Source organism: Mustelus asterias, chromosome 10 (genome assembly GCF_964213995.1).
Source record: "Mustelus asterias chromosome 10, sMusAst1.hap1.1, whole genome shotgun sequence".
NCBI classification, from domain to species: Eukaryota; Metazoa; Chordata; class Chondrichthyes; order Carcharhiniformes; family Triakidae; genus Mustelus; species Mustelus asterias.
The window spans coordinates 95,750,723-95,766,092 of record NC_135810.1 but is presented as its reverse complement, the minus strand read 5'-3'; the positions used below and the strand labels follow the sequence as shown (position 1 = coordinate 95,766,092).

The 15,370-nt window shown below is 43.5% G+C and overlaps 1 protein-coding gene across 2 annotated transcripts in view; it reads left to right on the top strand.

Moving 5' to 3' along the window:
- stard13a (StAR related lipid transfer domain containing 13a) overlaps positions 1-15,370 on the top strand; it is a 577,401-nt gene that overhangs the window by 57,137 nt on the left and 504,894 nt on the right. Inside the window, exon 1 of one of the 2 annotated variants that reach the window (XM_078222233.1) lies at positions 3,380-3,539. The exons of the other annotated variant lie outside the window; for it this stretch is intronic. The gene's annotated coding sequence lies outside the window, so the exon portion shown is untranslated. Of the gene's footprint in view, positions 1-3,379; positions 3,540-15,370 lie in introns of those variants that run through there. 2 annotated transcript variants of the gene reach the window in all.

Sequence of the window (15,370 nt, the reverse complement as noted above, 5' to 3'; positions counted from 1 at the left end):
CCGCACCATCACGTGTGATGTTATCGTTTATAGTATTGCCTCCTCAATTTTTGCTGGTGATTTGATCTTTGCCCACACTGTAATACTGCTGGCATGCAGGTTTTGACTGTTCTGGAGGATTATGCACTGTCAGATTGCTCATCTCATGTGTACATTTGTGACTAAAGATCTGGCATCTGAGTGTGGTATTCACCTTGTCATCACCTTGCAAGTCTCCAGAAAGTTACTGAAGCATTTGTGCCATTGTATCCAGGTCCTCCACACCTCACTGCACTTCCTTTCCCAACTCCAGCCATACCTGCTTGTCTCACTGGCTGGCATTCTCTTGGTGCTCTCCAGGACTTATCGAATGCTATCACATCCAAAGAACATCAAAGCAGGCATTGCTGAACCATGAGGCTACCTGTCTTTCTCCTCAGCTGCTGTTTCCCTCTCTCTCTCTCCTCTATTTCACCCTAAACCTGCAGCCACAATAATGGCTGCTGAACCATCTTTAAATTGCATTTGCTTCATTCATCTCTCGCCTACTTTTTGGCTCTACTGCCCTTAATAGAACAGCCTTGCGCACCCCGGTTACTAATTAACCTGCCTATTAAAAACCATGCCAGGCATGAGGCACCGAGATGATGCACGAAATGTGCCTGACATCGGTGTACTAACCTCAGAATGAAAATTCAGTTCCAGATATATTTCCAGCCATGACCATTGGACACAAATTACAGCAGTATGTTACTGGCACTCAGTGTTGCTCCAGTCAGTAAGAGATCAATTGAACACAGCCATTAGAAAACCCTCTGAAATGTAATTTTCCCTTCTGCAGGAATTGGATCAATTGCAAAGCAGTTGGTATAACTCACACAGCCACTGGTGGGGCACAAGACAATTAACCGGTTACGTACATTTCTTAAGAAGTGATTTAGCTATGTTTTCTGTTCTGGTATTTGCAAATTTCTGTTGTTCTACTAATTTCTATATTTTGCCTCCTAAACACATGATTGTTAGTGCAGTGAGTCCAGTTACTATGAAGTCAAATAATTTGTGTGCATTTCAACCTAATGCAGATCAAGTGACAGGGCTCTGTGTGCAAAGGTAGCAAGTAATCTGGTAACTGATCTCAAACTAATCTTGTGCTACCCTTGTAATATTATGCGATCAGCTATAGTTTAGATAATGTCTGCAAACAAAGTTCATGTTGTCTCATCCCATTGACTGAGTTAGTATTGAGCATCTTTTGCCTATTTCTAAGTGTGTATGGTAGACAATCTGCGAAACCTTACCAAAAAATGGAAGGTGTTGGTTCTGGCGTGAAAAACGGAGTGTTTTCTGACTAAATCTTATGTCTCATTAGCAATAATTGTATGCCCATGAGTATAATGCAACACTTGCAGAGTATTCCATCCGATTCGCTCGCCCGGCAACAACTTAACTGCTGCAAGCACCGGGGAGCTCGATATAAACAGCTTCCTAGCACTTGTTCCACAATGACTGCAGGGAATGGCAGCCAAAAAGCCCGCACCATGTTTTTTAGAGGGGCCCTCCCCAGGATGCTGAATGGAGTGGAGCAGAGGCAGGACACACTTTACTCCCGCTCCAGGGGATGGCCTTCAAACAGGATCACCACCCTTGCCCTGGGATGTAGGGTCAGCCTTGGTGAGTGCAAGTGCACTGCAGAAGAGGACAGGGCAGCAGTGTCGAAAGAAGATGAATGCTCTTCTTCAGTCAGCCAGGGTAAGTTAAGCATCCCAGTCTCTCTATGGACCCTGTCTGTCACCCCTCGTATCTCAACCCTTTCTCTCACTCAGCCATCTGGTCTGAAAACTCAGCTGTGCATCTGGAAAGATACATGCCAGTTTTCAGTCAGAGCCTGACACTCTGACATTCCACCCAATTTCCTTGTCATAAAACCATATAACCAATCTATTTGATTGTGTTATAATTTTCTAAATGACCTATGAAAACTTCATTAATAATGGAATCCAGCATTTTGTCAGTGTATGTTTTTATTAAAGAGATCAAGGGATATGGGCGAAGGTGGGATCAGGGTATTGAATTTGATGATCAGCCATAATTATAATGTTTGGTGGAGCAGGTTCAAAAGGCCTACTCCTGCTTCTATCTTCAATGTAAGTTTCTATATTTGTTTCTAGATATTAGGCTAACTGATCTATAGTTTCCTGCTATCTACCTCCCTTCTTTCTTGAATATGGTTTTACATTTGTGGTTTTCCAATCCACAGGGATCTTTCCAGAATCTGGGCAATTTTGGAAGATTACAACCAATCTACCAACATCAAATATTTGTGCAGTCACTTATTTTAAGATCATAGGATGCAGGCTGTCAGTTTCAGGGGACTTGCCAACTTTTAATTCTATTACCTTTTCCATTGTTATAGTGATTGCTTTAAGCCCTCCCATTGATTTTCAACTATTTTTGGGATGCTTTTTGTATGTTCTATTGTGAAGTCAGATGCAAAAGAGGTTTTCAAAGTCTCTGTTATTTTCTTATTTCCAATTATTAATTCCCCAGTCTGATCCACTAAGGGACAAATTTGTATTTAGCTACTCTCTTCCTTTTCCTATACTTGTAAAAGAGCTTACTGCTTTTATATTTATTGCTAGTTTATCCTCTCATTCTATTTATCCTCTCATTCTATTCTAGCCCGAGGGGCTAGATGGCCTACTCCTGCTCCTATTTCTTGTGTTCTTATGTTCTTATGTTCTTATTTTCTCTCTCATTATTATCTTTGCCAATCTTCTGACCTGCCACTAATCTTTACAGCATTGCACACCTTGGGGGTACTGTTACTATTGCGCCCTGCTGGCCGATTTGTGGAGCGAGCCTGTAAGAATGCGATAGAGCCAAGCAATGGCGCCCTCTGTTGCTATCAGCCGACTTTCTGGTGATCTATGCTCCGCCCACTCCCCCTACTGGCGAGAAACTGTTTTCAGCATTTTTTCATGCACTAAGATTCGACATTTGAAATTGCCAAAAAAAGCAGATCTGAAATTCTCCTGTTTTCACGTTCGTTCTGGACTTAGAATTTTGTTTGATAAGATCACTCCCCACTCCGCCCATATCTTTTAATCTGAAACTATCCTTCACTTCTTTCGTTAGCCATGGTTTGCTTATCCTTCTTGTGGAGTGTTATCTTTTTCAATAAAAAGTATCTTTGTTGAGAGTTATGAAATACCACCTCAAGTGTCTGCAAGATGATAGAAAATCCGGCACTATACTTTTCGAAGGTGCAGAAGAAATACAGCAATGGAAGGGTTAACAACAATGGCATGCAAGGTTTATCTTATTTGCTTACTGGCACACCAGTTTGGAACCTCAAACGGAGGTGACCTTCACTTACTGAGTCTTTGACTATCTACATTTATTAGTGACCAGCTGCTGGTTATTATGCAGTAACCCAATCTAGGTCATCCTTTAAATAACAAGTGGTTTTTGATTCAGTTTTGAATCATTCAAAAATGACGTGCAGCAGGACAGAGTTATAAATCGGTGTTCCTGTTTATGTGAATAATGCTGAAACTGCAGTAAGTACTTATTAGCTGCTGAGGTCTAGCTGTGCTATCTTGTGTATCTCATATAACCTGTATATTATTTTTCAGTTACATTCAGCAGCTACATTCAAAAATTGAAGAGATTTTCAAGTGGTATTTAATATCAAATACAATGTTTGTGAAAAAGTATAGAGGACTTACAATCTTAAAAGAGGTAATCTAGCAGAACATTCAGTGCAAATTTGGTTGCAAATGTTTGTTTCTAACACAGCTAACTACTATGAAGTGTTAACTTTTATCACAGTATTTTACAAGGAGCTTAAAATGAATTTTTGTGCAATATCTGGGAATGATCCTACTTTTAGAATTTCAAGTGTGAAACTTGCTGTAACTTGGGAATTGTTGAAATGACAAAGGTAATTGTATATAATTTCAGCTGAAAAACATGGTAGGTGTGTAAGTCAGACAGAAAAGTATCTACTTAATAGATGCAAATGTCTGACATCATTCTGTTAATGTGGGTGAATACTGGTTGCGTATAGTAGTGGAATTGTGTAGCTGAAGAGTGGTCTTTAAAAGGCAGCCATAGAAAGGGGAATGCAATTTTGTAAATGATTGTTGTGAGGCAGGAGGAGCATTAATACACAACTGGTCCACAAAGACCATCTTCACAGTGCCCAAACCTCTGCGGCCTCCCCTCAGGGTTACCTCTCATCAAGCCCTTAAGTTGTCAGGACTAACTGGATTTATAATGGACTTACATATTTTGGCAGTGTCCAATCCATGAGGTACCCCTATTGAACGAGCAGCTCACTGATAGAGCAGTACTGAGGCCCAACAGTGAGAATTCATCTAGACTTGGACGGCTTCCATTGGGAAGACACTTGGCCTTCTCTGCCCACCTTCTGTTTGATGTAATGGGTCAAGTGAATATTTATCCAAAATTCCGAGACCCAGATGTCTTTAACCAGCCATTCTATCATATAAAGCGGAATAACTAGTAGTAACTGTGCACTAAATCCTGAAATGGCCTTGGATAGGGGTTCCCTTAGTCAGTAGTTGCTACTCCTCAGACTAACGACCCAGTATAGAAATGGTAACTGATTAACTGTGACATGGGCAGATGGACATCAGATTTTTTTTTTACTAATTTGAGGGACCTGGGCTTCACTGGCCAAGACAGCAGTTTTACCCATCCATAATTGCATTCAGAAGGTGGTGATGAGCTGCCTTCTAGAACCGCTGCAGCCCATGTTGTGTAGGTATGCCCAAGTGTTGTTGTGGCGGGAATTCCAGGATTTTGACCCAGCGACAGTGAAGGGACGGTGATATATTTCCAAGTCAGGATGAACAGTGGCTTGGATTTGCCTAATTATGACAACTTAATCTGTACAATGAGGTGTTCTTGCATGGACGGACTCATCCTCTTCATTACTAAGATGCATGAACTTAGCTAGAGAATCCCAACTTGCCTTCTAGGAAGTTGGCAATCATCTGCCAGCAGTTAAAGGACATCTGAGAGATGAAGTACTTTGAACAAAAGTCTCTCAAAGGCCTTGGCTGGAGCTGTTCTGTACAACTAACCAAAGGCTTCACAGCTTGTCAGTTCCATTGAAGAAGCTGTTCCCGCTGCGCACTCCCTGAGTGACTCATGTTGACAGGTCAGGAAGACTGTTCCCAGGCAGGAAATCCAGGATACTGGGCTAAAGCAGTTCATAATTAGCTTACCTCAACAACTTCTTAATTAGTTACATGATAGATACATGGGGGTTCATCAACTTTCTTTACTGTTATCCGATGAAAGCCAAATAACAGTGGGATCATATTGTTATCCCAACCCAACATCAATTTCTGAGACTTTTCCAACCCGTTCAGCCCTGAACCTGCCTCCAAAGGTCCAGGAAACTTCTACCTTTGGTCTCAACATGAACAGGCTATAGATCCTGAAATCAGTGTTATTGAAATTCCGCAACATTTGACCAGTGATTTCCAAAACCATGAGAGAAGACCTAGTAGGCCTAGAAGTTCAAATATTCTTGTCAGCCATAGATTGATAGCCATTGGCTGGTTTTTAACTGGGACACAGGGTGGGAAGCTACGGCACTCATAAAATTGTGAGCAACCAGGTTGGACTGACTTCTTGATGCTGTTCTGCAGTCGGGGTATTTTAGCAATGGTGGAACCAGATGCACAAAGGCTTCCTGCCCCATGGAAGTAGGAAGCTTATTTACATTTTTAGAAGGCATTTCTTTCAATGGCGTGAGGGTAGGTGTGGTGGCTGCGGATGTGACTTCCCAGTGACAGCCCAGGAGGGAAGGTGTCATGGCCAAAGAAGAACTGCGGGCAGGAAAGTCAGCACCTGTGGCTCCTACGACCTCCCCAGAGGGTTTGCCCTTCAATATTCAGCACAGTGCGTTTTTCACTTACCTGCCTAGCTGCTGAGGCATTATGCATTCACCAACTCTCCAGTGATGCTGCTGAGGCTTCAGCAGGAGTCTGTTTCCCTGTTGTCTTTACTTGGTCATAGGTGGCCAATTAGCAGGCCACCTGTCGTAAAATTGTCAAATGGTGCCACTGCTATCAAGATAAAAGCAAAATACTGCAGATGCTGGAATCTGAAACAAAAACAGAAAATGCTGGAAAATCTCAGCAGGTCTGGCAGCATCTGTGGGGAGAGAATAGAGCCAACATTTTGAGTCTAGATGACCCTTCATCAGAGATGGATGAAGGGTCATCTAGACACAAAATGTTGGCTCTATTCTCTCCCCATAGATGCTGTCAGACCTGCTGAGATTTTCCAGCATTTTCTGTTTTTGTGCCACTGCTATCAAGTGTAGGCTTGAACCTGCTTTTATCCTGATGTTGGTGTTCCAATGTCCCTCTTAAAACTCAGCCCATTATCTTTTGCCTCAATAGTCAATTTGAGTGCCTACTAATTAATTGTTGGTGCTGGTGAAAATTATTGTAGTTTGTAACCCTATTCTCCTTGACTAGAACTTTAAAACTTGCAATGGTTAATACATGAAACAAATGAGGTAAATTTCAGTACTTTGTTACACATGGAGGCCCACTTTTACACCGCAGATCAGCATGGGGACAACAGGCTCAATCCATTCTCCTCCCTATTTATATTTCCAGCCTTGTCATTCTCAATTAGGCACCAAGTGAAAATGGCAGCAGCAAATCTAGAGGTAACTCCTATGAACTCCAGAAATTGTAGTTTATCATTACTACCAGAAAAAGGCACCTCAGGCAACTTATATGTGAGAAAATAGTATAATTGTAAGTGACTTCTGTTTGCAAATGTATAAATTGTAAATTTTTAAAGTCTTTTTACCATTCCATTATTAAGAAATCCTACTTTAATCTTCACATGAGATATTCCAAAATGTTGATCTCATGAGGAGATAAATAATCATATAAAATCCTTTGAATCACTGTTTGTATCATTGAGAAAGAGATTGCAGAACTCCTGAAATGAGAAAAGTAGAGAGAAAAGAGCCAAAGATAAGAGGAATTAAATTCCTACCTCCACTCCAAAATATCTTGTTGAGTTCAAAATTCAATAAAGTGGCCGTAAACTTGTCTAAGGATAAGTTGTGTCCTTTTAAGTAGATCTTGTGTACATGGTGGAGGACAGAAGACACTGTTCGTGCATATTGCATTGGCTCATAATCGCAATACAAATAAAAGCAGAACAAAGATCTTCTCTGATTCAGTTAATTTTATGATTAGCCATTTATTTATCTTCTCAGAATAATTTATGAGGCTGACCTTGAGCCAAATTTTGGATTCCTGTTTGAGGTGGGAACCTTCAAAAATTGGTGTAGGAGAGCAACATGTTCCTGCCTCTGGGTCATTTTCATTCCGGGCAGGGCTCTGGTGCAATGAGCAGCGAGTGTGTATTGGGTCAATTAAGCCTATTAAGGCCACAGAGCAGAAGCCAACCAGAATTTTCCATTCTCCTTGTGGGCCCCACACTGAAGTTGAAGCCCGGTCAGGGAATGGAAGTGTCATCCCAGTGGTACTCCATCCTTCTCAGGGACCACTCCCCACCCCCTCATACCTGTCATGGCTGTCGAGCCACGGCTGCAGCGACTTGCCATTTAGTGGAGGGTTCAACTTAAAACATTTTAATTTATCATCAGAGGGTGCCTCCATCGTGAGGCACTGTAATAGCTCAAGGGCAACTCAATGTGGCTCACAGTAACAAAGGTTTTATTGCCAATAAAAAATATTTAAAATAAAAGCATCAGAAGGAATAAAGTATACAACTGTACAACACTCCTCCCTGGCTCCAACTGACAATTCTCTCTTACCTGGGATAAGTGCCCTTGCACGCGATTGGCTCAGCTTCCCATCTTGACACTCCATAGGGTCCAGCCTGATCACGTGGCCTTCAGGGAGCATCCCCTTAAAGGGATGACACTATCACAGGCACTCTCTCTCACTCTTTTACATGCATCGACAACTATCCAAACTGGGATCATGGGATTGTTGATGTATTATTGATGGATGCCTCCTGTTGATCCCCCAGCCTTAATTAGATGACAATCTGGCCACTAAATGGGTGTCTGATGCTGACATGATGTGGGGTCAGGACCTGAAACTTCACCTGATGCTGGAGTCCCATTCCCAAAACAAAATCCAGCCCCTCAGATCTATCTTTGCGTGCTAAGGGTGTGCTCTTATTACAGCTAGCACTGTTACTGTAGAATAAATACCTTATCTCACTGCTGAATGTCATCCTTTATCAAAGTAAATATTGAAACGTTAATGATTATTGAAATATGTAATAGCCTTCAAAAGGACTTTTCATTTTTTTAAGTGTCTCACAGTATGATCTTTCTCTTTAAGAATGGGATTGTTTAGGATAATTACAATCTTAAAAGTTGTGGCTAAAGCGGCAGTGGATAAATGCAGACGAAGTTCCCTCTACTTTGAGAATGTTTTGGAAAAACAAATAGCAAGTCAAAAGCGAGAACGTCTTTGCAGTTCACAAAAGAGTAAATAAGGAAGGAGTGTTACAAAAGCAGAAAGATTGGTAACCAGCGGACGCAGAGATAAGGTAATTGGCAAAATAACCAGAGGTGAAAGAAAATGAAGAAAACTAATTTTACACAGTGAGTTGTTTTTATCTGGAATACATTGCTGGAAAGGGTGGTGTTAGCAGACTCAATAATAATTTTCAAAACAGAATTGGATAAATGCTTGAAAAGGAAAAATTTGCTGGGTTGTAGAGAAAGATCAGAGAAATGTGAGTAATTGGATAGGTCTTTGCAAGAGTCGTCACATGCACAATTGGCCAAATGGGTGATTGCTGTTGATGGTATTAACGTTATTGACCAGATACATTATGGAGCTGAGATGAAAACAGGAAATGCTCAGCAAGTCTAGCAGTATCTGTGGAGCAAGAAATAGAGTTAACATTTCAAGGCAAATATGACTTAGTCGGAATTGAAGGAAGGTAGAAATATGATCGGTTTTATGGCATTGAAAACGGGGAGGGGGTGGCAGAACAAAAGGGAAGATCTGGGATGGAATAGAGGGCGGGAGAGATTAAATAACAAAGTTTGTCATGGAACAAAAGGTAATGGGTGTAATAGAGAAACAAAGCATTTGTCCAGCATGAATATGAATGGCAGAATAATGAACAGTCCGTCCAAAGAGAGGGACAGTGTTGTCGAGGGGAGTACTGAGATGCAGGCTGTTGGACTGGATGGGATTGAGGTTCATAAGGAGGAAGTGTTAGCAATTCTGGAAAGGGTAAAAATAGATAAGTCTCCTGGGCCGGATGGGATTTATCCTAGGATTCTCTGGGAGGCTAGAGAGGAGATTGCAGAGCCTTTGGCTTTGATCTTTGTGTCATCATTGTCTACAGGAACAGTGCCAGAAGACTGGAGGATAGCAAATGTTGTCCCCTTGTTCAAGAAGGGGAGTAGGGACAACCCTGGTAATTATAGACCGGTGAGCCTTCCTTCTGTTGTGGGCAAAGTATTGGAAAGGTTTATAAGGGATAGGATTTATAATCACCTAGAAAGGAATAATTTGATTAGGGATAGTCAGCACGGTTTTGTGAAGGGTAGGTCGTGCCTCACAAACCTTATTGAGTTCTTTGAGAAGGTGACCAAAGAGGTGGATGAGGGTAAAGCGGTTGATGTGGTGTATATGGATTTCAGCAAAGCGTTTGATAAGGTTCCCCCATGGTAAGCTTTTGCAGAAAATACGGACGCATGGGATTGAGGGTAATTTAATGGTTTGGATCAGGAATTGGCTAGCTGTAAGAAAACAGAGGGTGGTGGTTGATGGGAAATATTCATCCTGGAGTTCAGTTACTAGTGGTGTACCGCAAGGGTCTGTTTTGGGGCCACTGCTGTTTGTCATTTTTATTAATGACCTGGATGAGGGTGTGGAAGGATGGATTAGTAAATTTGCGGATGACACTAAAGTCGGTGGAGTTGTAGACAGTGCGGAGGGAAGTGGCAGGTTACAGAGGGACATAGATAAGCTGCAGAGCTGGGCTGAGAGGTGGCAAATGGAGTTTAATGTGGAAAAGTGTGAGGTGATTCACTTTGGAAGGAGTAACAGGAATACAGAGTACTGGGCTAATGGTAAGATACTTGGTAGTGTGGATGAACAGAGGGATCTGGGTGTCCATGTGCATAGATCCCTGAAAGTTGGCACCCAGGTTGATAGGGTCATTAAGGAGGTGTACGGTGTGTTAGCTTTTAGTGGTAGAGGGATTGAGTTTCGGAGCCAGGAGGTCATGCTGCAACTGTACAAAACTCTGGTGCGGCTGCATTTGGAGTATTGCATACAGTTCTGGTCACCGTATTATAGGAAAGATGTGGAAGTGTTGGAAAGGGTGCAGAGGAGATTTACCAGGATGTTGCCTGGTATGGTGGGAAAATCGTATGAGGAAAGGCTGAGGGGCTTGAGGTTGTTTTCGTTAGAGAGAAGGTGAAGAGGTGACTTAATAGAGGCATACAAGATGATCAGAGGATTAGATAGGGTGGATAGTGAGAGCCTTTTTCCTCGGATGGTGATGGATAACACGAGGGGACATAGCGTTAAATTGAGGGGTGAGAGATATAGGACAGATGTTAGAGGTAGGTTCTTTACGCAGAGAGTAGCAAGAGTGTGGAGTGCCCTGCCTGCAGCAGTAGTGGACTCGTCAACATTAAGAGCATTCAAATGGTTATTGGATAAACATATGGATGATATTGGAATAGTGTAGATTAGAGGGGCTTTAGATTGGTTTCACTGGTCGGCGCAACATCGAGGGCCGAAGGGCCTGTACTGCGCTGTAATGTTCTATCTTCTATTAAAAGCAAAATTACGAAAAACAAAATTCAGACTGGCACATGGGGGATAAAAACAGAATCAAAATAGGGGACAGAATTCATGTCAGAAATTGTTGAACTCAGTGAAGGCTCTAAAGTGCCTATTTGAAAGATGAGGAGCTGCTTCTTGAGCCTGGATTATACTTCACTGGAATGCTGCAGCAGGCTGAGTGAGAGCAAGTTGATGAATTAAAATGGCAAACAACTAGAAATTTGGGATCGTACTTGCAGATTAGTGGAGTTGTTCCATTTAGTGGTCAGCTAATGTTGAGGAGGCTATATTGTGAATGGTGAATACATTATAGTAAATTGAAAGTATCTAAGTCACAGCTTCACCTGGAAGTGTTTGCGGTCTTGGGCACTGAGAAGGAAGGAGATGAAACGACAGGAATTACAACTCCTGGGATTGGACGTGAGGGTGTTGTGGGTAGGGGATGAGGTGTCTTAGCTGATGGAGATGTGGACCAAGGTAACACAGATGAATGCTTCCTTTGGAATGCTGAAAAGGGAAGGAAGGAGAGGGGAAGGTGAAGGGTGGAATTCTCCAGCCGTGCTGGTCTATAAGCCAGAAATTCTTGCCTGACCGTCAACGGCGTTTCACATTCACCGCAACCCGCCCACTAAAATTCCAGTGGTGGGCAGGATGGGAGAATTCTGGCCGATATGTCTTTATTTTCCCTCAATCAAGGATTCCTCCCATTTGTGATTGACAGGGCCCTCAACCATGTTCATGACATTTCCTGCACTTCTGTTCTCATTCCTTCCCTTCGAGATGGTGATAGGATTCACCTTATCCTCATTTCCCACCCTACCAGATGGGAAATGTGAAGAGCCTTTGTCCCAGATGACAATAGGCTGTTCTCCCCTTTGAGGGGGAGAGCTGACTGGTGACAATTTAACCTGAGGATCACTCAGGCAAGGAGCAATGTTGAGAAGGTAGGCCTTCATAAACAACTCCCCTACCAATCCTGCTAGACCAAAAACAGGATTTGCGCTGGCGAAATTCTGGTTTGGGATTTTCCTTGTCCCCCCTTCTGAATACACGATCAGATTCACACCCAGGATTGGTGCAATCCTGATTTGCATACAATATAATATAACTGGCAGACTTGACACCACTACTTCCACCCTCAACTTATCTTCCCACCCAATCGGTGTGACGTCATGCTGGCACAAATCATTACTGGCTTCAAAAATGAAACCAGGTTAAAGTCCAACAGGTTTATTTGGTAGCAAATACCATTAGCTTTCGGAGCGCTGCTCCTTCGTCAGATGGAGTGGAAATGTACATTTCTACTCCATCTGACGAAGGAGCAGCGCTCCGAAAGCTAATGGTATTTGCTACCAAATAAACCTGTTGGACTTTAACCTGGTGTTGTTAAAACTCTTACTGTGTTCACCCCAGTCCAACGCCGGCATCTCCACATCATGACTTCAAAAATGAAAACCAGTTGTGATGACCATGCCGGAGGTGCACAGATAAGTATAGCACCCGGATGGTGAAGGACATGTCCAAGTGCCCTGCTACTGCCTCTGGCACCCTGGCAGTGTCAATCTGACAGTACCAGTAGTCAGGGTGGCAGTGCTGGGGCAGGCTCTCTGGCGAGCACTATTGGGTGAGTTCCCCTCATGTGTAGTGGGGTGCACATCCCAATGCCTATGGGGTGGAGGGAATGCACTGATGCTTGTGTGGGGTTGCCCTGATGTCTGTGGGGGTAGGGAGTGTCCCGGTGCCTGTGGAGGAGGGGTGCCCTGGCACCTGGAGGGGGTTGGGAGTGATGTAATGCCTCTCGTTAGGGTGCTCTGTGTCCCTATGCCTGTGTGGTGGGGGGTCACCCTGATGCTTGTAGAGGATTCTCTGTGGTGGGGTGGTGTGAGTTTGTGTTTTATGTAGATGCCTTTAAAGACGGCGCCCCAATGTCTGTGGAGTCGGTCTTGCTGGCTCTGTCAGGCCCTACCCCACCAGAGGGATGGTGCAAACCTTGCCCCCAGATACTCTGTGTATTGAGTGCCAGAGAATCCGGAGTGAAAACTCGGCTGTGCATCTGGAAAGATACACACTGGTTTGCAGTCTGAAGCTGACACTGGCTAATTTTGGTACAATTGCACCCAACGAGCTTCACTCATAAATGCCCTCTGAAATGGCTTAGCAAGCCACTGAGTTCAAAAACAATTAGGGATGGGCACTAAATGTTGGCCCAGCCGACGATGTCCACATCCCATAATTGAAAAAGTCCTAACCCTCCACCTTGCTGACTGGCTTCTCCTCAGTTTCTGTTCCTCCCCATTGGCTTCTACATATCAGAGGGCCATTGCAGTGCCAGTAGTGGCCAATCTTTGTACAATCTTCTCCAGTGGGCTCACCCCACTTTACTGCAATACCTAGTATTCCCGAGGTCTCTCAGTTGTTCCAAAGGGCTCCTTTCAGATGCAGCATTGCCATTTTAAATATGTGGCGGTGCATGAGAATGCAGTCAGTTTTAGCATTGTCTACATGTATGATGCCAATGTTGTACCTGTTAATTCTCAGATACTTTCGACCAGTTTGCTTACTCCAAGGTTTTACCCCAGTGCCCTTATTTGCAAGATGGACAAAGGACAAACACAAGTAAAGGTTCAACAAGTTTATTAATAATAAAACTATTAACCCTTAAATTACCCACATAAAACAAGAGGATAGAAATGAGCTGAAAAAGGGGCTTAGGAGAGCTAGGAGGGGGCATGAGAAGTCCTTGGCGGGTCGGATCAAGGAAAACCCCAAGGCTTTTTACTCTTATGTGAGGAATAAAAGAATGACCAGGGTGAGGCTGGGGCCGGTCAAGGACGGCAGTGGGAATTTGTGCATGGAGTCAGAAGAGATAGGAGAGGTGATGAATGAATACTTTTCTTCGGTGTTCACCAAGGAGAGGGGCCATGTTTTTGAGGAAGAGATGGTGTCACAGGCTGATAGGCTGGAGGAAGTAGATGTTCGGAGGGAAGATGTACTAGCAATTTTGAATAAACTGAAAGTTGATAAGTCCCCTGGGCCTGATGAAATATATCCTAGGATTCTTTGGGAGGCAAGGGATGAGATAGCAGAGCCTTTGGCATTGATCTTTGCGTCCTCACTGTCCACGGGGGTGGTGCCAGAGGACTGGAGAGTGGCGAATGTGGTTCCTCTGTTTAAGAAAGGGAATAGAAATGACCCTGGTAATTATAGGCCGGTTAGTCTTACTTCGGTGGTCGGTAAGTTGATGGAAAAGGTCCTTAGGGATAGGATTTACGACCATTTAGAAAGATGCAACTTAATCCGGGATAGTCAGCACGGATTTGTGAAGGGCAAGTCTTGCCTCACAAATTTGATAGAATTTTTTGAGGAGGTAACTAAGTGTGTAGATGAAGGAAGTGCAGTTGATGTCATATACATGGATTTTAGTAAGGCGTTTGATAAAGTCCCCCACGGTCGGCTTATGAAGAAAGTAAGGATGTGTGGGATAGAGGGAAGTTTGGCCGATTGGATAGGTAACTGGCTATCTAACAGAATGTGGAGATGCCGGCGTTGGACTGGTCCGGTACAGTTGCAGCATAACAGAAGACAGAGGGTGGTGGTGGATGGAAAATTTTCGGACTGGAAACCGGTTACCAGCGGAGTGCCACAGGGATCAGTGCTTGGTCCTCTGCTATTTGTAATTTTTATAAATGACTTGGAGGAGGGGGCTGAAGGGTGGATCAGTAAATTTGCTGATGACACCAAGATTGGTGGAGTAGTGGATGAGGTGGAGGGCTGTTGTAGGCTGCAAAGAGATATAGATAGGATACAGAGCTGGGCTGAAAAATGGCAAATGGAGTTTAACCCTGACAAATGCGAGGTGATTCATTTTGGTAGGACAAATTTAAATGTGGATTACAGGGTCAAAGGTAGGGTTCTGAAGAATGTGGAGGAACAGAGAGATCTTGGGGTTCATATCCACAGATCTCTGAAGGTTGCCACTCAAGTGGATAGAGCCGTGAAGAAGGCCTATAGTGTGTTGGCGTTCATTAACAGGGGGTTTGAGTTTAAGAGCCGTGGTGTTATGCTGCAACTGTACCGGACCTTGGTGAGACCACATTTGGAATATTGTGTGCAGTTCTGGTCACCTCACTACAAGAAGGATGTGGAAGCGCTGGAAAGAGTGCAGAGGAGATTTGCCAGGATGCTGCCTGGTTTGGAGGGTAGGTCTTATGAGGAAAGGTTGAGGGAACTTGGGCTTTTCTCTTTGGAGCGGAGGAGGTTGAGAGGAGACTTGATAGAGGTTTATAAGATGATGAGGGGGATAGATAGAGTGAACGTTCAAAGACTATTTCCTCGGGTGAATGGAGCGGTAACTAGGGGGCATAACTATTGGGTTCATGGTGGGAGATATAGGAAGGATGTCCGAGGTAGGTTTTTTACTCAGAGAGTGGTTGGGGTGTGGAATGGACTGCCTGCAGGGATAGTGGAGTCAGAAACTTTAGGAACATTTAAGAAGCTATTGGATAGGCACATGGAGTACTTCGGGATGA